The sequence below is a fragment of the Haliotis asinina genome, chromosome 14 (genome assembly GCF_037392515.1).
Source record: "Haliotis asinina isolate JCU_RB_2024 chromosome 14, JCU_Hal_asi_v2, whole genome shotgun sequence".
Taxonomy (NCBI): Eukaryota; Metazoa; Mollusca; class Gastropoda; order Lepetellida; family Haliotidae; genus Haliotis; species Haliotis asinina.
In genome coordinates this window covers 53,762,964-53,781,363 of record NC_090293.1, presented here as the reverse complement: position 1 = coordinate 53,781,363, position 18,400 = coordinate 53,762,964, and the positions used below count along the sequence as shown (strand labels likewise).

The 18,400-nt window shown below is 39.9% G+C and overlaps 2 pseudogenes; both read right to left on the bottom strand.

Annotated features, from left to right (window-relative positions):
• Positions 1–595: 595 nt before the first annotated feature.
• On the bottom strand, positions 596–2,551 carry LOC137261478 (gustatory receptor for sugar taste 64a-like; annotated as a pseudogene).
• A 9,134-nt stretch (positions 2,552–11,685) lies between these two features.
• Positions 11,686–18,192, bottom strand: LOC137260894 (uncharacterized; annotated as a pseudogene).
• Positions 18,193–18,400: the final 208 nt, after the last annotated feature.

Genomic DNA, 18,400 nt, shown 5'->3' with positions numbered 1-18,400 from the left:
ATCTATAATTGACTACATGAAAGAAACTAAAAGAAATTAATTCGTTTATCAACAAGATTATAATGAATAGTATTATTAAGAAACATATATTATACATTCATATCTATATGTACACGGATGGTGATACAGTTTCCAGCACTACCGTCACTGGATATGTCTCTGTGATTAAGATTATCAGATAACTGTTCCAATGATCTCGGCAATAGCCCATGTGACATCTTTGTTGTTTTGTCTGGTCATGTTCAAATCATCGATAACACAGGTAAACCAGGAATAAAAACATCCTGGGACACCACTTCTTACCCCATTCCGTGATTATTAATAAGGAAACGTACACAGAGAAAATTGGATGTTGGTAAACTGTATCCCATGTCTGTATCGTATTGCCATGGATAGGCACACATTATACATGAGACACCACCTTTAAATCTTTATATGTGATATTTGAGTTCTTTAACTGACCTATGTCGACAGGTTTTATAGTCTTAAATAAATGTATACCTGGTTTCAGTCACGATTGGGTTGAAAATCAGACAAGAAATAATTACAAACTATATCACTGAATACTGAAGTGCTCATGTAATAGGTTGTCCACCTATATTGAAGTAGCGTTTCCATCTTGTCGACATCCACCAGTTGATTCTGGTTTAAACTGGATCACAGTGAAAACATAGGTGAGGAGGGTACCGCTGATCTGTGCACACAAACAAAGAAATATTATTGCTATATTACGTATTCAGGGCAACACTCAAACATGTTTTCAGCTACATGATAATGGTCTTTAGATAATGGAAACTGGACGAGACAAGGTATGACAATGTATCAATATGTCACAGATCCTGTTCAGCACTTCTGTCCAGTTGTCACTAAGCAACTAAATGTAAGGATAAATACATATATGAGAGAAGCTATGTATGGATATTATGTCATATAAGAAGTCCTTTATATTACAACCTTACAAATATCATTGTGGATCCGGATAATCGCGAGAAGAGATATGTGCATTTAACCTACCGTGAGGATAGTGTCCTTCGTGATGGTCATAAGTCCTAAAGCGCTGATTCCGATCTGACGTTGAGACAATTTGTTGGTGAACAAACTGACCTAGGTGTACAGATCGTAAGATATGCATTCAACTGGTAACAGACAACGTAAACATTTCATCACAGTGTATTATACCATGGGGAGCTTTCTCAACGAAAATTTATGTGTGGTAATTACCTCATATAGCCATTTTGTTCATATAATAACTATGTTTGTATGAATATAACTTCTTTAAAATGCAAGCATAACTTGTAAAGTGTTGTTACAACTCAATTATTTAAAACGTGAATTGATTTCGTTGTTGATAAGCACAGTTATTGACATGCGCAATGCTGCCATACCAATGAGACATTCATCTCCTGTTCACCATTGGCTAGACAACGTCAGCAATCAAGTAACGTTGACGTTAAAAACAGAATGGCTTCAACATTTTCGTTTATCCGGCATGAAGTGACAGTAAGTGTGGAATCCTTATGCATGGAAGTCAGTGTACTCAATCATGGAATATTTTCTATATTCCTTTTGACATAACTCAAATCAATGTGAACTTCGGGTGCTGAATGCACATGCACATATAATTAAAGGAACACATCTACGTAACTCAAGAAGACTTGTCATTCTTACCAGCCCAATCATGCAGAATATTCAGAGGTTGATGTGCCTGTACACATACACATACACACTATATATATATATATACAGTACAGTGGAAGCTGTCAACACGGCAAGGCATAAACACTGACATTTCATTCCCGTCCGTGGATGGTACATTTATCATCATTCGGATGTTGGCATGGAATGAACGCTGTCTAATCTGTCTAATGTGTATTGTCATCAACTGATTCTGTGTTAATTATCCCTTAGTTCAGTATGAGTATTATTGTTGAATCATAAAACACAGTTCACATGGGTTCGTCTAAAGAATTGGGCATGAAAGAAGCCCAGACATGTCCAGTCATAGAATCAATGTCTGATGTTTCAGTGCTTTTTTTCTTTTTATACTCTTATTTTCCGTTGTACATATGTCATCGTACACCTTTCACAACAATATTCTAACCCATACCGCTTCATGCAGCCTGACACCAGTATAGGTGAGAGCGATGAGGTGCGTAATGGACGAGCACACAGCAAATAAGGAGACAACCAGGCTTGTAAAAGACTTGCCATCATTGATGACATTGTGCAGACAGAAACATACAGCCAGGAAGGAGCTGACGTAGCCAGCCGCCACGTGTTTGGACATGAGGGAACACACGTGTTCCACCAGATCTGTTAAGGATGCATGGTAACCTCGAATGTCCTCAATATTCTTTTCTTTCACGGACCCTTCTGACGCCCTCGACAGCCTCAGCGTGCAATTATCATACTCATGAGTCAGAAGAAGAGAAATGCACAAGAATAGGAGCAATATCGAATGGTTTAGCAGGGTGATAAAGCCGCCGGTTATCGAATACAAGACGAGTGAAGGCCAAAAGAAGGAAGTGGATGTGTCACTTATCATGGACATAACTGCTCCGGTGCCGACAAAAATCGAAACTGCAAGGAACGTAATGCATGCACATGTCCACTTCACCCTCTTCCTCAGTCTCATTGCTGAAACGCCACTGTCAAACTTCAGTCGTCTTTCTTTAAGACGTTCACAGAATATGCGAACCTTGCTGTGGATGTTGGTACTAAGACCCCAATAGGTTATACTTAAGAGAGTCACAATGTGTTTTACGATAGTAACACTTGCGTCGTTGAAAGATTTAGCTCCGATATACAACGGAATCATCTGGATACAGTTGAGAATGTAAAATATGCACACCATAAGAGAATATATCCGTAAAGCTCCTGTCCAACCGTTGCAGCATTTTTCAGACTTCGGCTGTTGATAATCCCATGATAATCCTGACAATGCTACCACTCTCTGGATATATGTCAGTGTGTCCCGTACATCATGTGTTTGTGTACCAACGGCATTGTTGACAACCTTCACCATTTTCCACAGTCTCCAGCTTGCGCTCTCACGGCTCTCTACTCTGATCACACCTCAGTGTGATCAGTAATAAAGTAACAGTTTCTGTGACGATGAAAGTGGAAGTACTGATGCGAAATCAGCGTGAATTAACAAATCATTTATCGACCTGATTGTCATTACATCCGCTTTACGAACCAAACAGCTGAAAGGTTTTAATGCACAGTCTGTATATTTAGCGATCTAAAGCTATGGCACATAACAGCATGTTATCAAACTTTCAACAATTCCACTGATGGTTATTTAGGCAGAAACGGATAAGGTGTGTAGTAATATCAAGCAAAAACTGTCCGCATGTGAAAACTACAGTTAGTCATCTCTATGTATGGAAAACATTTTTCTTTTGTTTTCGAATAGTATGAAACGGGAAAGTATAAATGAAATAATTTTCAAAGCAGGATGAATCAAAAGGTCAGTTCTTTCTCTGGGAAGTGAAGGATATTGTCATTTTTTCCTTATAGATTATTTTACTAAATAACCATAGTGGACACTGTCAGTGTCATTTAAAACCTTACATTGGAAGATAACTTATTCATACAATCATTACATCATTAATGCTACTATAGATATATCTGTCTACCATGTTCTGTGCTGATACGTAGAATTCATTCACATGTCATCGTATCCTGTAAATCGATGCTCACTGGATTGCCTGGCCCAGGCTCGATCATTTACAAACCGTCGCCATATAGGTGGAATGTTGCGGAGTAAAACCTAACTCACTCAATTATCCATTCTCAAATCAGATGCCTTTCGGGTTTACACCCTGTTAAATATACATGTAACTGCCTTTGGAGGCAATGCGTTTCAACGCCGCTTAAAAAAGACAAGGTGTCTATTCAACTAAACCATTTTCCTGGCAACAGTCAAACCTTGTATCCTGTGGAATACGTGCTGCTTGATGTGACCGATGGCACATGTCTCCAAGGTATGGTAACAAAGCCGTTACCCTCCAGGTAGAGGACGTTTACCTGTTAGGTACCCTCTCTTACCTTGTTTATGTTTCCCACCTCACAGGCCTTATTTGTCATTTATTTTAAATATATTATTAAATCATATCGTTATTCTCATCTCATTACTCCTTAATGACCTGTTATTAATAATATCATTCGAAGATCTAAATATAGTAACAATAATTATAATTCTTCGGCTATGATACGCTATTATTATAACAATAGTCATAATTCCCTGCCTATGATAAATGCATGTAAGGCTACTCCGTTAACATTTGTTCCAAAGAAAAAGCGTTCACGAGAACTGGGGGCTTAATAGGGATAAATGTCTCAGGAACCCCATTACCTTAAAAGAGATTAACCGGGCCCCTCGTAACAGCTATGGAATGGAGGTCCCAGGATGTTAATCTTCTTAAACAAATAATACTACCGCAAATGGCATATTAATCTGCGTAAAGCACAGCCACTCCAAATAGCCATAGAGTAAACATATCGATAGACAGTAAATAGCAATAATGTAGATGATGTTTAAATGCCATTTTACACGTCCATGGTGAGTGAGTTTTAAGCCACTTTTAGCAATATTCCAGCAATATCACAGTGGTTTACGTCCATAGCCACTCAATAGACGAACAACAGAGTCGTGCAACACCTCATTACCACGACGCCTCGAGATATTCACAAGAAGAGTAGACGACGCCAGCAGTAACGCCAGCAGACGATTCTTGGAAATCTCACCGTCACGTTGATTCTAAGACAAAATGCTTGGTTACAGTTTTCAGTCCATCCTGATGCAGACGTGGGTGACCATTTATCACTGCCAAAGCCCCACAGTTTGTCAGTCTCTTGTCAGGATATAGTTTGAAAATTAGCATCACAAGCAAACATTTCAATTCTCATATTTCCGAATTTTGAAGGGCTGTGAATCGAAGAATCGGTTGAGAAAACGAGTCTTCCAACAATGGCTACCTCACGAAAGTGTTCTGATCCTGACTGGGATACCTAGGTCAGTACCTGCAAGATACTTACGTCAGCAAGTGTGACGTAAGGTTCACTATCAGGATCGTTTGAGGTGGAAAAAGCAGCCTGGCTGATACCCTGCACGCACGCGTTAAAAACCGTCAGATGAATGGATGGAATAAGAAAACCATACTTTTTTTTAAACGACGATAGCTTCGTACCAATACAAACATTTTGAAATATCAGTGAGTGAGTGAGTGAGTGAGTTTAATTGTACGCCACTTTCAGCAATACTCCAGCAATATCACGGCGGGGGACACCAGAAAATGGGCTTCACTCATTGTACCCGAGTGGGCAATCAAACCCGGGTCTTCGGCGTGACGAGCGAACGCTTTAACCACTAGGCTACCTCACCGCCCCATTTTGGAAATAAGAAAACATGTGTGCAAGCATACGTCTTCCAAGGAAACACGCAGAAAAATTAACACCAGAGGTTGGAAGAAATAATGTGTGACAAGTCTTTAACACGGTGTATCTGTTTACCACACTGGTCTTACATTTGGGGTCCAAGATCTAAGACGCGGACAAACCTTGGCACAGTTCAGGCTTGGAGTGCACCCACATGGACGCTACTTATGTAATACAGAGGATATTTCAAAAGCAAGGCGGGCAGAAAAACGTGAAGGTCGACTCTAAATCTGTTTTACAAAACAAAACATAACAAGAGTGATGTGTCGTAAATCTCTGAGAACATCATCCGCATTGTCACAACAATGCGATGTTTATTCCTTTATTCTATTTGCGCCCGTTCAAAGATCCTCGGGGAAAATATCTTTTACGCAAAAAAATATCGATAAACACAAGTTACCAGAAACGATTTCAGTCTTTGTGTCTTCAGGATCTGGAAGAAAACTCACTGTAGTTTTCACTGTCAGTGTGCAGTCAATGATTAAAATAGACGTAACTGGTCTCCGTCCAACAGCTGCTCTGAATACCAAAAGTAATGAGTACTGGCCAAAAGGAAAAAGCGAGTTCCGTTCTCTTAGCAAACTCATTCACTGACCGCATCGACAGAAGAAATAGTTTGGTGAAACTTAACGTTAACATTGGAGTCAGGAAACAACGTGCACTCGTTCTTACGACATGACGTGTCAACGTTTGTGTTATCCGTTCACCGTTGAAGTAACGTGAAAGAAAAGTTTTGCGTTTTCTTGTCATTATGTTAAGAAAACAGATTTCGGGAATCGACTGTCTTTTGGAGTGTTTTACGTCTGAGAAAGTGTAAAATTTCACGAATTGAAATTACTGTCGCAACACAATATTACCATGCATCATTCTTACTGCGAACAGCTTAATAGCTTAATAGTCATACTGTATGCTCGTCATGAATACATTCTCCGCCGCGACAAATGATTAGAAGACTGTTTTCACTGGGCAAGGAACAATACTCTCCCCTCTTGTAAACTCATGCGAATTATAATCCTCACTTTTCACAATACTGGGACATTGTATACTCATTGTATACAAATGTTCTGTTCGGGGGTTATGTGAATAAATAACATAAGAATGCTTGTGTAAAGCATGACATTCGAAAATATCCATATGACTTACAGATCATCTAAAGCCAACACACTTTATACCACTTACCGCTTCATGCAGTCTGACACCAGTATAGGTGAGGGCGATGAGGTGTATAATGGAGAAGTACACAGCACCGGCGGCGACGCCTATTTTGAGAAAAGAGTTGTCATCGCTGATGAGGTTGTACAAGCAGAAGCATACAATGAGGAAGGAGCTGACATAGCCAGCTGCTACGTGTCTGCGCATGAGAGAACACACATGTTCCACCAGGTCTGTTAAGGATGCGTGGTAACCTCGAATGCCCTCAATATCCTCTTCTTTGAGGGACCCTTCACACGCCTTCGACAGTCTCAGCGTGCAATTATCATACTCATAAGTAAGAAGGAGGGAGATGGACAAGAACAAAAGCAGTATCGAATGGTTTAGCAGAGCGGAACAGCCAGCAATTATCGACGTCAAAATGAGTGAAGGCCAAAAGAAATCACCACTGTATGTATCCTTTACCATGCCGATGACTACGCCACTGGTGACACAGAAAATTGCAGTTAGAAACCAGATACATACACACGCCATCTTCACTCTCTGCTTCAGTCCCGTGGCTGAAACACAACTGTCAAACTTAACGTGTACTTCCAGAAGACGTTCATGGAAGCTGTGAATGTTTCTATGGATGTTGGTACTTAGAACCCAATAGGTCAAATACAGCAAAGCCAAAATGTTGTCTGCTAATAGAAGACTCGCGTCCATGAACGATTCAGATTTCGTATAGTATGGTATCAACTGGATAGAGTGTAGAATGTAAAATATGCAAACCAAACTTGCATACATCCGGGAGGTCACCAAATAGACGTTACACCAGTTCGCTTTCTTCGACTGCTGATAGTCCGATGATAACCCAGACAAAGCTAACAGTCTCTGGATACTTGCCAACATGTCCTCCATATCATCTTTTTCACTGAATGTACCAACAGTATTTCTGAAAATCTTCAACATCCTCGACAGTTTATGAAATATACAATCTTTGCCTTTGCTTTGTAGGCTAGACCTTAACTTTCATCTGTTCTCCACTACGTCTCACAAGTATTTGAAGGAGTAGTTTTAATGAAGTTGAAATGATACTATTTTGAGAGGGTTTGTTTACCTAGGCTGTGAAAAACTTTTAATGAGCCGATTAATCAATCAGTCAAGCTACTTGGCATAACTGCTTGTTGTCAAACATTCCTTCTTCTAATTAAGCTTAAAATCCACAAGTTGTGTTTGCTTATATATCTGGTAATGTCATCAACACTACAACTGTTCTGACAGAATGACAGCAAACATGAACAGAAATGTATATTCTTATAAAGGCAGGGAAGAACACAACAAAATGACATGAGATACTATTACAATTTATAGTGGTGTGATAGTAATGAAGGACATGTGTTGTCATCACATGCACCAGATTGTCCTCAGCTGCGACAACGCCTTTAATGGACAGTTGGTAATTGCATCATCGAAACTGATTAGTCACTGAGGTATAATGTTCTGGAAGAATGCCTGACATCAAGTAATACTTAAGGTTCTGGAACTCTTCTCTGTAATCTGCTTTATTAGTGTGTTGCCCTTCAGAATACATTCTTGGGTGAAGCTTTTGTGTGTGCATTTGTGTGTGTACGTGCATGTGTGTGTATGTTTGCATATGTGTCAGAATGAATATGTGTGAGAGATATAGAGATAGAATTAGAAGAATTACCACACAAGTCAAGATGCCTATTGCGAAAAGTAACTACCATGTGTGCGCTATTTTTTACAATTTCTCTTAATAATTTCGTATTTCCTACAACCTATTTTTGTCAGAGAACTTTGCAATCAATACCTGCTTGCTTGTATCTCGAAACGCTCTTTGAAGGTACTTGAGGTATATTTTTACACGTCGAAGATAACAACACGCAAAGCAAGTACTGCATGGCGGACGTTACAGAACAAATGAAAAAGAAAAGAAAACGATTCCGACCTCACTTTAAACTCATATTTACGATTACCAATACACGCATACATGTATAGATGTAAATAATTCAACAAACACAAGGTAACATGTCACACCAGATCCTGCTGCACCGCAGATTCTAAGCTCCATCACAACAACATCTATAAAAGCAGACACTGCTCCAACAAGAAGCAAATAGTCAACATACATGTATTACATATTGTATGATAGCTTCCGTAGCATCTCTCGAAGGTTGGCTTAGATGTAGGATGTTTTTCCTGACCAGTGCTATATTTAGTGAAAGATATGTCTGATGTTAAATCTGTTAGAGTACCAAAACGGCTTGTACCATAATTTCATATTGTCCGTTTCATTGTCACATTGACATGTACTGAAAAATACAGATTATACACGGATGTCTGTTTAATAACATACAATAAGTTTGTAATTTGCTATTATATGGTCAAAATAGCATTTGTTATATACTGAACATCATTGAAAACGCACCACCTGTAAATTTTGAAATAAGGCAATAGAATCTTTTGGAAATGGAAAATTAATGGTGGGAATTTTGATAATAACACACTAGATCGTAAATAACGTTCTACAGTAAAAAACGGATCGTTCGAACACATCATCGAACACATCACATGAAAACAACAAAATTCATACACATCACACACGAAGGGCACAAATTGCATGCAGAAAGCATGCTGTTCAGGGTTTATAAATGACCTTCGGCACAAAACTGTTCTCATTTTCGCAGTACTTTCGTAAGTAAAGTTTTTTCGCCATGCCAAGATTGTCACCAGAGGAACGAGAACAGGGCTTGAGTATGTTGCAGGTCGGCGCTTCAAGCAGAAACATTGCACGACGATTTGGGTGTCATCATTCGACCATTCTGAGGCTTGCTAACAGATACCAACAAACAGGAACCAGCAGGGACCGGCAACGCCCAGGTCAGGCACGTGTTACCACCCCTCGTCAAGATCGAGACATTGTACGGCGCCATATTCGGGATCGAACCTTGCCCGCTGCCAGAACCGCCAACGCTGTCCAGGGTCGACGTGGTTTGATCAGCGCTTCCACCGTCCGACGCCGTCTCCGTGCGGCAGGGTTACGTTGTCGACGCCCTTACGTTGGACCCATCCTGACTGACAGGCATCGCCGTGAACGCCGACAATGGGCTGAACAGCATCGTGTGTGGTTGTTACGACGTTGGCATGGTGTGGTGTTCTCCGACGAGTCGCGTTTTCACTTGCGAAATGCTGACGGGCGTCTACGGGTATGGCGTCGACGGGGTGAACGTTATCATCAGGATTGTGTTGTGCAAACCGATCGGAGGGGTGGAGACAGCATTATGGTGTGGGGAGGGATAAGTTATCACCACAGAACCGCTCTGATTGTTTGTCGTGGCAGAGTGAATGCCGTTTACTACCGTGACAACATTCTTCAGAACAACGTCGTTCCCTTCTTTCACCAGCATCAAGATCTGCACACATTTCAACATGACAATGCACGAGCCCACACTGCACGTGTTTCGATACAGTATCTGGCTAACAACAACATTCCTCTACTTCACTGGCCTGCATTGTCACCAGATTTGTCACCCATCGAACACTTGTGGGATTACATCGGCCAACGCCTCGCACGTCGTCCGCAGATCAACAACCTTGGGGAACTCGACAATGCCTTGCAGCAAGAGTGGAATGCAGTGCCTCAGGACTTTATTCAGAGACTTATCCGTTCAATGAGGAGACGTTGCACAGCTTGTGTTGCTGCTAACGGGGGTCATACACGCTACTGACATTTTGACCCCATCTTTATTTCATTGTCAGCTGCATTAAATCTTCACTGTTTTGCTTGATTGTTTTTTGCTTCTTTTCTTTATCAAACACTGGTCTACGCAAATATGTAAAATGTACATAGATTGCTCACTTCTGCTCTTAGAAATCCACAATTTTAGGGGTGGTGCGTTTTCAATGATGTTCAGTATATTATATAGACTGTGGAACTGAGAAAGAGCCATTTACTGAGAACAATATATAGATTTGGAGTAAAACTTGCTTAATGGTCAGCATTGTGCATAAACCGTTATCATAAGATACTTCTGTAACAGTTCAACATGGAACTTACTTATAGAAAATCTGATGGGTCGGAAGGAGGTCTTAACGGCTTATTCTATGAAGAAGGTTCGTTGTGTGACCTATGTGTTTTGATACATAACTTGTAATACATAACTTGTAATATCACCTGCTAGCTTTGCATTGGTGGGTAAAGTTCTTTAAAATCTTTTTCCTTGGCCCAAAAGGGTATTCACTGGAGGAAAGCTAGGTTTGCTGTATGCTTGTGTAAAGTGTTCAAACCATATTCGTCATAAACCTATTTGATGGTCAAATTACCTTTGACAACCCGAAGGTTCTTGCAAGATGGTTTAACTACTGTTGGATCTATCTCGCTCTTCCATAGATAATGGTTCTACTTTATGTGCTCTTTGTATTTGACATAAAACATCTTAACATTAGGAAACAGACCAGTTAGTGGCAGTTACCATAGGAGGTACTTAGAAAAAAGAGATCATTTGACTTGCTGCCGCCTATGCCTAAGCACCCCACACAGGTGCACGCTGTAAAACGTTTGACTGTCTGTTGAATCTCGACACCAAAACAACTTCTTCATTAGTGATGGCAAGCTACTGGAAGCAAGGTAACACACCATTGTCGCAACTGTTTTCACAATACCTATTTTCTACGACAGCTTTGTACTTTACTTTTACATTACAATGAGGGATATCCACTTAAACCTACAGTCAGAATTCATCCTCGGGCTAGTAAACATCGGACAATACAGGGGAATAATTACAATGACAATATCAAATCATTGGAAGGTAAAGCTAAACAGCCATTAGGTACAACACGTTCAGTTCAGATCAAATATACTTATACTGCACAGACGCGGCATTTTCCGTGATCGATTCAAAAAGTTTTTCTCTATATCAATATTTCAATTCTATCTCCCTTTCAGCACGTTTAAAAGATCTTATGCAGGTAATAGAAGCTGGATATTTTCTAATGATGATATTCGGTATTTCCGTAGCAGTAAAGTCAACTCATGACCATAAATGCAGAAAGCGTGAAGTTCAAGTCAAATATGAGTTGGTCAAGTTATGCTGTCGTAGTGTTTCCATGGTGTTGTATTCCAACTGTTGGGTCTGGTTTAAACTGGATCACGATGAAAACGTAGGTAAGGAGGGTACCGATGATCTGTGAGAGAAGGAAAGATTTATGGTTTGTTTAAAACTTCAAGAAGTAAGTCCAATGTCGCAAAGGGATTGTACATCATCGACGCAATCCAAGACAATTCAGTGATTGATATTATGAGCCTCCATCTCTCAGTTGGGATGCCATTGTTATGTGGCAATATTGTTTATTGTGTCATAATTATCTGTAGTAACTCGTGGATAGTCGGCGAGGACCAGTGGGATGCCTTATTGAGACTCTGTATATAGATAGCGCCCACAAAGGTATACAGCAATAAGACAACCTGTTCAGTGTATTATGAACCACGTATTAGTACCCTAATCTTGGAAAGTATACCATCGCTGCAGTGAGGTGAATATTACCATTGCTGTCTTTATTGCAATAACTGTGTTATACTTCCTGTGAATTTGTACCGCTACTGTAATACAATTATGGTGATTTGAGGTGAATATGTTTCATCCACACCTAACAACACGTAGTGGAGAATAGAATTATGACCTATATCTATTCAACATACCGTTAGGATCGTGTCCTAACCATCGTTAGGATGGTCATGAAGCCTAAAGCACTGATTCCGATTTGACGTTGAGACAACATGTTGGCGAACAGTGTGACCTGTATTTGCATGCACATAACGTAAGAAAAGCATGATATATACACAATACAACGTATGCATGTCATTTCAAATAACAACATCAAACATGTGCATTTGGGAAGTATGAGAGGTAGTGACTGATGGCTTGCGTATGTATGGATACTTTATTCATAACTGTACTGCACTGCAGTTTTAGATACCCTGAAATCCATTTAATTTGTGAATGAATAACATAGTGTGTTGCTGAAGGAATGGCTTTTATGGAATCCAGTTGGACTTTTAATCATGACGTACATATACCAAAGTGATCGTCCTATTCAGCCTATTTGAAAACACAATAAGAATAATTACTAACAAAATTTTATGTATTATTGTGTATACATTTAACTTTTCTTATGAAACAGTTAAATATATTTTCTAGACTCAGATTGTCTAAATGAAGAGGCTCTGAGTTTCATATGATGTATGAAATTTATCATGAATACTTATACCAATAAAATAAATAATATTTGATATACTCAATCTATGCTAGTTCCTCAGTTTCTAATACAAACATTACATGTATTTTTATGTATAGGTACAGTTGAAGTGTCACTGAGTTTCATATGATGTTTTCTTACCAGTCCAATAACTCTTTCAGGCATATATTCCCCAGCCATGTCCAGGAGAAGATTCAGAGGTCAGTGTGCCTGTAAACAAACATCGAGGTAATAAACAGAAGTAATATGACACTTTTTTTTTCAAAGGAAGCTCAGTGGATGAAAGTTGTTCTCTTCCAAACTACACCCTCTACAGTGTTACAATTGGAATGATATATACTAGTGTTACAGGTGAAAACACAACAATATTCAACCTAAACCTAACTACACATGAAGTCCTATTACTTCAATCAGCTGCAGAGTTGAATATTGTATGGGATTTGAAATAAATTTAAATGCGAATAAATAATTAAATTACTCAAATGGGGATACTATTGACCTGAATTGTTTAGAAAATAACCCCAAATAATCAGTCATCCATACCATGTCTGCAGTGTTCTGATATTTGATTGGGGCAAAAATATGTTACACTTACCGCTTCGTGCAGTCTGACGCCAATGTAGGTGAGGGCGATGAGATTCAGTATAGGCATATGCAAGGCAGATGCAGCAATGCCGATGTTCGCAAAGGAGTTCTCGTCGTTGATGGTGCTGTACAGGCAGAAGCACACGATGAGGAAGGAGCTGACGTAGCCAGCAGCCACGTGTCTGCACATGAGGGAACACACATGTGCCACCAAATCACATAAAGATTCATGATAACCTCGAATGTCCTCAATATCCTCTTCTTTAAGGGACCCTTTAGAAGCCCTTGACAGTCTCAGCGTGCAATTATCGTACTCATAAGTAAGAAGGAAGGAGATGGACAAGAACAACAACAATAACGAATGGTTTAGCAGATCTGTAACGCCACCAACAATCGACGATAATACAAGTGAAGGCCAGTACCAATCGCTGGATGTGTCACCCTTTGTGCTCAGGACTAATCCGCTGGAAACACAGGTACATGCCGCGAGGACCAGAATACCTACACACCCCTTCTATACTCTCTGCTTCAGCCGAGTGTCTGAAACAGAACTGTTAAACTTCACCCGTGTTTCACGAAGACGTTCATGGAATATACGAACCTTGCTGTGGATGCCGTTACTGAGAGCCCAGTAGGTTAGAAATAAGAAAAGTGCGATGCTATTTAATATGAGAAGGCGTGTTTCCGAGAATGATCCCGCTTTCATATATTATAGTATTATCTGGATAAAATTCTGAATAAGAAGTATGGAAACAAAACTCGAATATATCCTTGAAGCAACCACCGAAACGTTGCACCATTTGGCTGAATTCGACTGCTGGTAGTCCCATGATAACCCGGAAAATGCTAATAGTTTCTGGATACATGTCAGTGTGTCCTCTACATCATCGGTTTCACTATATGAACTATCGGTAGCTGGGGAAACCTTAGACATCCTTGCCAGCTTGAATACTAAATATGCGTTGTGTCTCTTTACCATCTGATGGTTGTGTTTTCAGTGTTTGGAGTAATGGTCTCAGTGGCAATACACTACTTTCCAAAGAACACCGCATGCACATTACTTCCATAAACGGTTACAAGAGGAAATATTCTGAACGAGCCGATATCTCAGTTAACGTGATTAAACGTCACGACATTTATCCTTTGACATTCATCTCACGAGCTGGATCGTCCGAAGTTAAACAAAACGTATAATGGACAGTTCATAAGTCGCTTCATCTGCAGTGATTAATCAATAAGGCAAAATTTGTTCTCACTTTCTAACACAAAAAGCAATCACTGTTATCAGGCTTATGAGTTCAACTGTTGATCACTGTGTCTCATGAAAATAATGATTAGTGAATTACTAAGCACCGTGCGCGAGTGTCAGTGTGTGTATATAAACTGACAGGGAAAAGAAAGTACACAGGTTGCGTTTCTTCAAATAAGATAATAAATGATAATGACAATACAGAAGATTTCTGTAGTACCTTATTCGCATATTTTAAACCACTCTATGGCGCTTCACATGTAAAATACTGTATGGTCATACACAGGCGGTATACAAGTGATGCCAAAAGATAAAATATTAAAAGCATGGTAAAACACGTTAAAGAAGGAGTAAAATTATACACAGTGATGAAACCTATGATACATTATGTGGAATAAGCAGCTTTAACAAGATGCGTTTTAAGAGCTTTCTTAAAAATGTCCAATGAGAATGAATTTCATAGGTTGAATGGTAGACTGATCAAAACATTAGCTGAAATGCTGTCAAAACATCTCTAGCCATACATCACTGTTCGTTACTGTACGTGCCTTTGGTTGACGGAGGCGAGATTTAGATTCTGACTTGAGTGACCTAACAGTATGATATGACACAACAAGTTCCTGAAGATAGTATAGGGCCAAAACGTGGAGACATTTGTAAGCATACACCGGGATATTATACCAGCATCCCTGTCTGACTGGGAGTCATTGTAGCTTCTCTCTCACAGGGGTAATCTCCTCACGTCGACCGGTTTTGGTAATGAGTCTCGCCTTACAGTTCTGGCCTTCTCTAGAGATTGGTGACTAGAGTCTTACAACAGTCTTCTGTGATGTGTCTGTGTGTGGCTGAAATACTTCTGATCTGGAAGGTTCTTCACAGAGTCAGCTGACAGAGCAGATCTGTCACCAGCTTGTGCTTGCATGTCACTCGTGTCAACTTTAGAGTTCTTGGGACTGAAAATAATAAAATACATTTTTTTCTTGATTGACTTATTGTTGCTTGTCCAGGCGATGGCATCTGACTCAAAGGCTTCCAAAGCTCTCGAAGTGGGCATCCAAGGAATCCCAGACTGTATATCTGCTCATCATCCGCATAAACCATACGGGAGAGATCACGTTGTTGGCAGATGTTGGTCATAGGATGTGAATATAGACCGGCCCCGAAACGGAGCCCTGAGGAATAAATATCCACACACTCAAACACTGCACATCTTATTGCCACACTCTGTGTTCTGTTTAAGATATAGCACTAAACCCATGTAGTCGTCATTGTAGTGGTATGATCTATGAGATCGGATGCTGGTGACTGATCAATCAACACCATTGCATCTGGAGTTTCATTGTCTAGAGCTTTGATGATGTCATGGTGTCCACGCAGGAGGGCAGTTTCAGTCGAATGTCCACATCTGTTGGCCGATTTGAAATTCCTGCAGGTTTTTGACTTGAAGATGCTGACTTAAACAAGGAAACATAACCTTCCCTAAGATTTTGGAGATAAAGCGTAAATTGGAGACAGGTCTATAATGCTTCATCACGGGCGGTATAGAAGAAGCTGAGACCTCTGCCAGAGCCTCTTTAAGTGACGTCGCTGGTGCGTAAGTTTGCGGAGGTCATCACTATAACATGGAGAGTTAGGCCTCAGTGTTGTGACCTTCGTCTTTGTGGGGGGCATGTTTATCATTGTGTGAAAACCGCTGATGTAGACAGCCAAAAGTTCATCCAGTGAACCATTTGTGAGCTGTAGGAATTCACTGGATTCCACATCCTTGATGAACTACTGGGTAGAAATAGTTCTGAATATACGGAAGGTAGATGATTGTCTCTTTAGCTCAGGTTTGACACAGCAGAAGCCACAGATTACTGCAAAATGATCTCCAGCTGAGTTACCGTTCTTGTTACAAAATCCAGGATCAGCTACCACAGGATCACTACGTAAAATAATAGTGCTGTATGTGGTAATGAACACATCTAGCGTGTGGCCGTGGATATGTGTCGGTCCTGTAATATGCTGTACAAGACTATGAGCGTCCAGCAGACAGGGGACCTGCTCTGTATCAGGATGGAAAGGTCGCCTTTAATGATAATTTAATGAGGAATGAGATCTAAGCTCGTAAACCCTTTGACGAAATCGAAAATGTATGCTGAAAGACACTGCAATATACGTGTTTTATCAGCAAAATGACATTGTAACAATGAACAGAGATGTAATGGTGACCATTACAGAGGGTTCCTGCCATGCTGGAAGGTCAAGGCTATTCCACACAGCGGTCGGTATGCCAATATTTCAGCAGCGCGAAGTTGTCTTGTCCCTGGGAATCGGTTCATGCGATGACCCAGTGATGTGGCCTCATGCTGCGATGCCCCTCCGTGTAAACGACCGATGTCGCTGTATCGTTGAAGGCCGGGCGGGACAATTTAGGAATGGCCTGCGAGTCCAAACTTGACATACAGAAGGGAGCAAGCTACAAAGACATATTTTTTTTCTGGCAGAAATTTTTTATTTCACTACCAGAATTATCTTAATTTAATAAAATTAAAGAGTATAAGTAATGATACTGCTGTGTGAGTGGTAGTTTCATGTTTATTCCAAGTAATAAGCACTTAGCGTGATCAACTGATCTGATATTTTTGTCTCGCTACCAGAATTATCTTAGTTGAATAAGATTAAACACAATCGTTAAATAATTTAATATAGACTTTCTTTAAATGATGTCGTTTTCCCTGTTTCACAGTGTGAATTTAACCGTACTTCATTATAGCTTTTACAATTTAAAAGGCTTATGCATTATTCCCATCCGTTTCATTATAACACAGTTGTAACTTCTTAGTGGATTCACGTCGTGCAAGATTAATTTAACAGTATCGGGGTGCATTTTATATGCATTTTCTAATCCCAATAAGCCTACATTCTTTTTGTATGCGATATGGGTTGAAGGCGAATAGAGACGAAACCGGACATATAACTCGGTGGCCACTTCGGCATAAATCATTGTTTCAACGAGGCAATTACATTTTCGAGGGTACTGACACTTTGAACACTGATGCAGTGTCACATAGGTATTTTTATCATCTCATCTGGTACGCTGGTCTTTTCGGGCATGTTGATGCATTTAATGTGTTTAATCTTATTGAACTAAGATACTTACATAGGTATTGTTTATCACGCACATATACATACACGAATTCTGCTGAAAATTGGTTAGAATATTCAAGGGAAGAGTATTGTAGCACGGAATAGCAAATTAAAAATAGATACAATGCAATCACTTGATAATTCCAAGAAACTTCAAACTTTTCGTCCAGTCTGACAGCCTGACACCAAAATCACTTGTCGGCATTTCTGCAAACGATAAACACATATAACAATACCCAGAGAGTCAGAATAATTCTGATTACTTACATCTCACACATATGCACAAAAGATCCCTGAATCAAGGAAAGAGTCCTCACAGAAGCCTGTGTACCCTTGTCCGAGAAGCCGCCATTTTGAAAGAAATCGGTCATCGGTAGTGATGTCACGCTTCAACATGGGGAATGGGACTCAACCAAAAAAGTACTACAATTTGTACTTTACTGAGAAAGCGAAATCCCAAATATGACATATGTTGCATTTGACCACTTTCTAAATGGCATCGTGTAATCATAACTCTACACAAGTGTCAGAAGAACGCATGTAACCATTAGTGTAACATGTGCCTTTGTTCCTGTGACG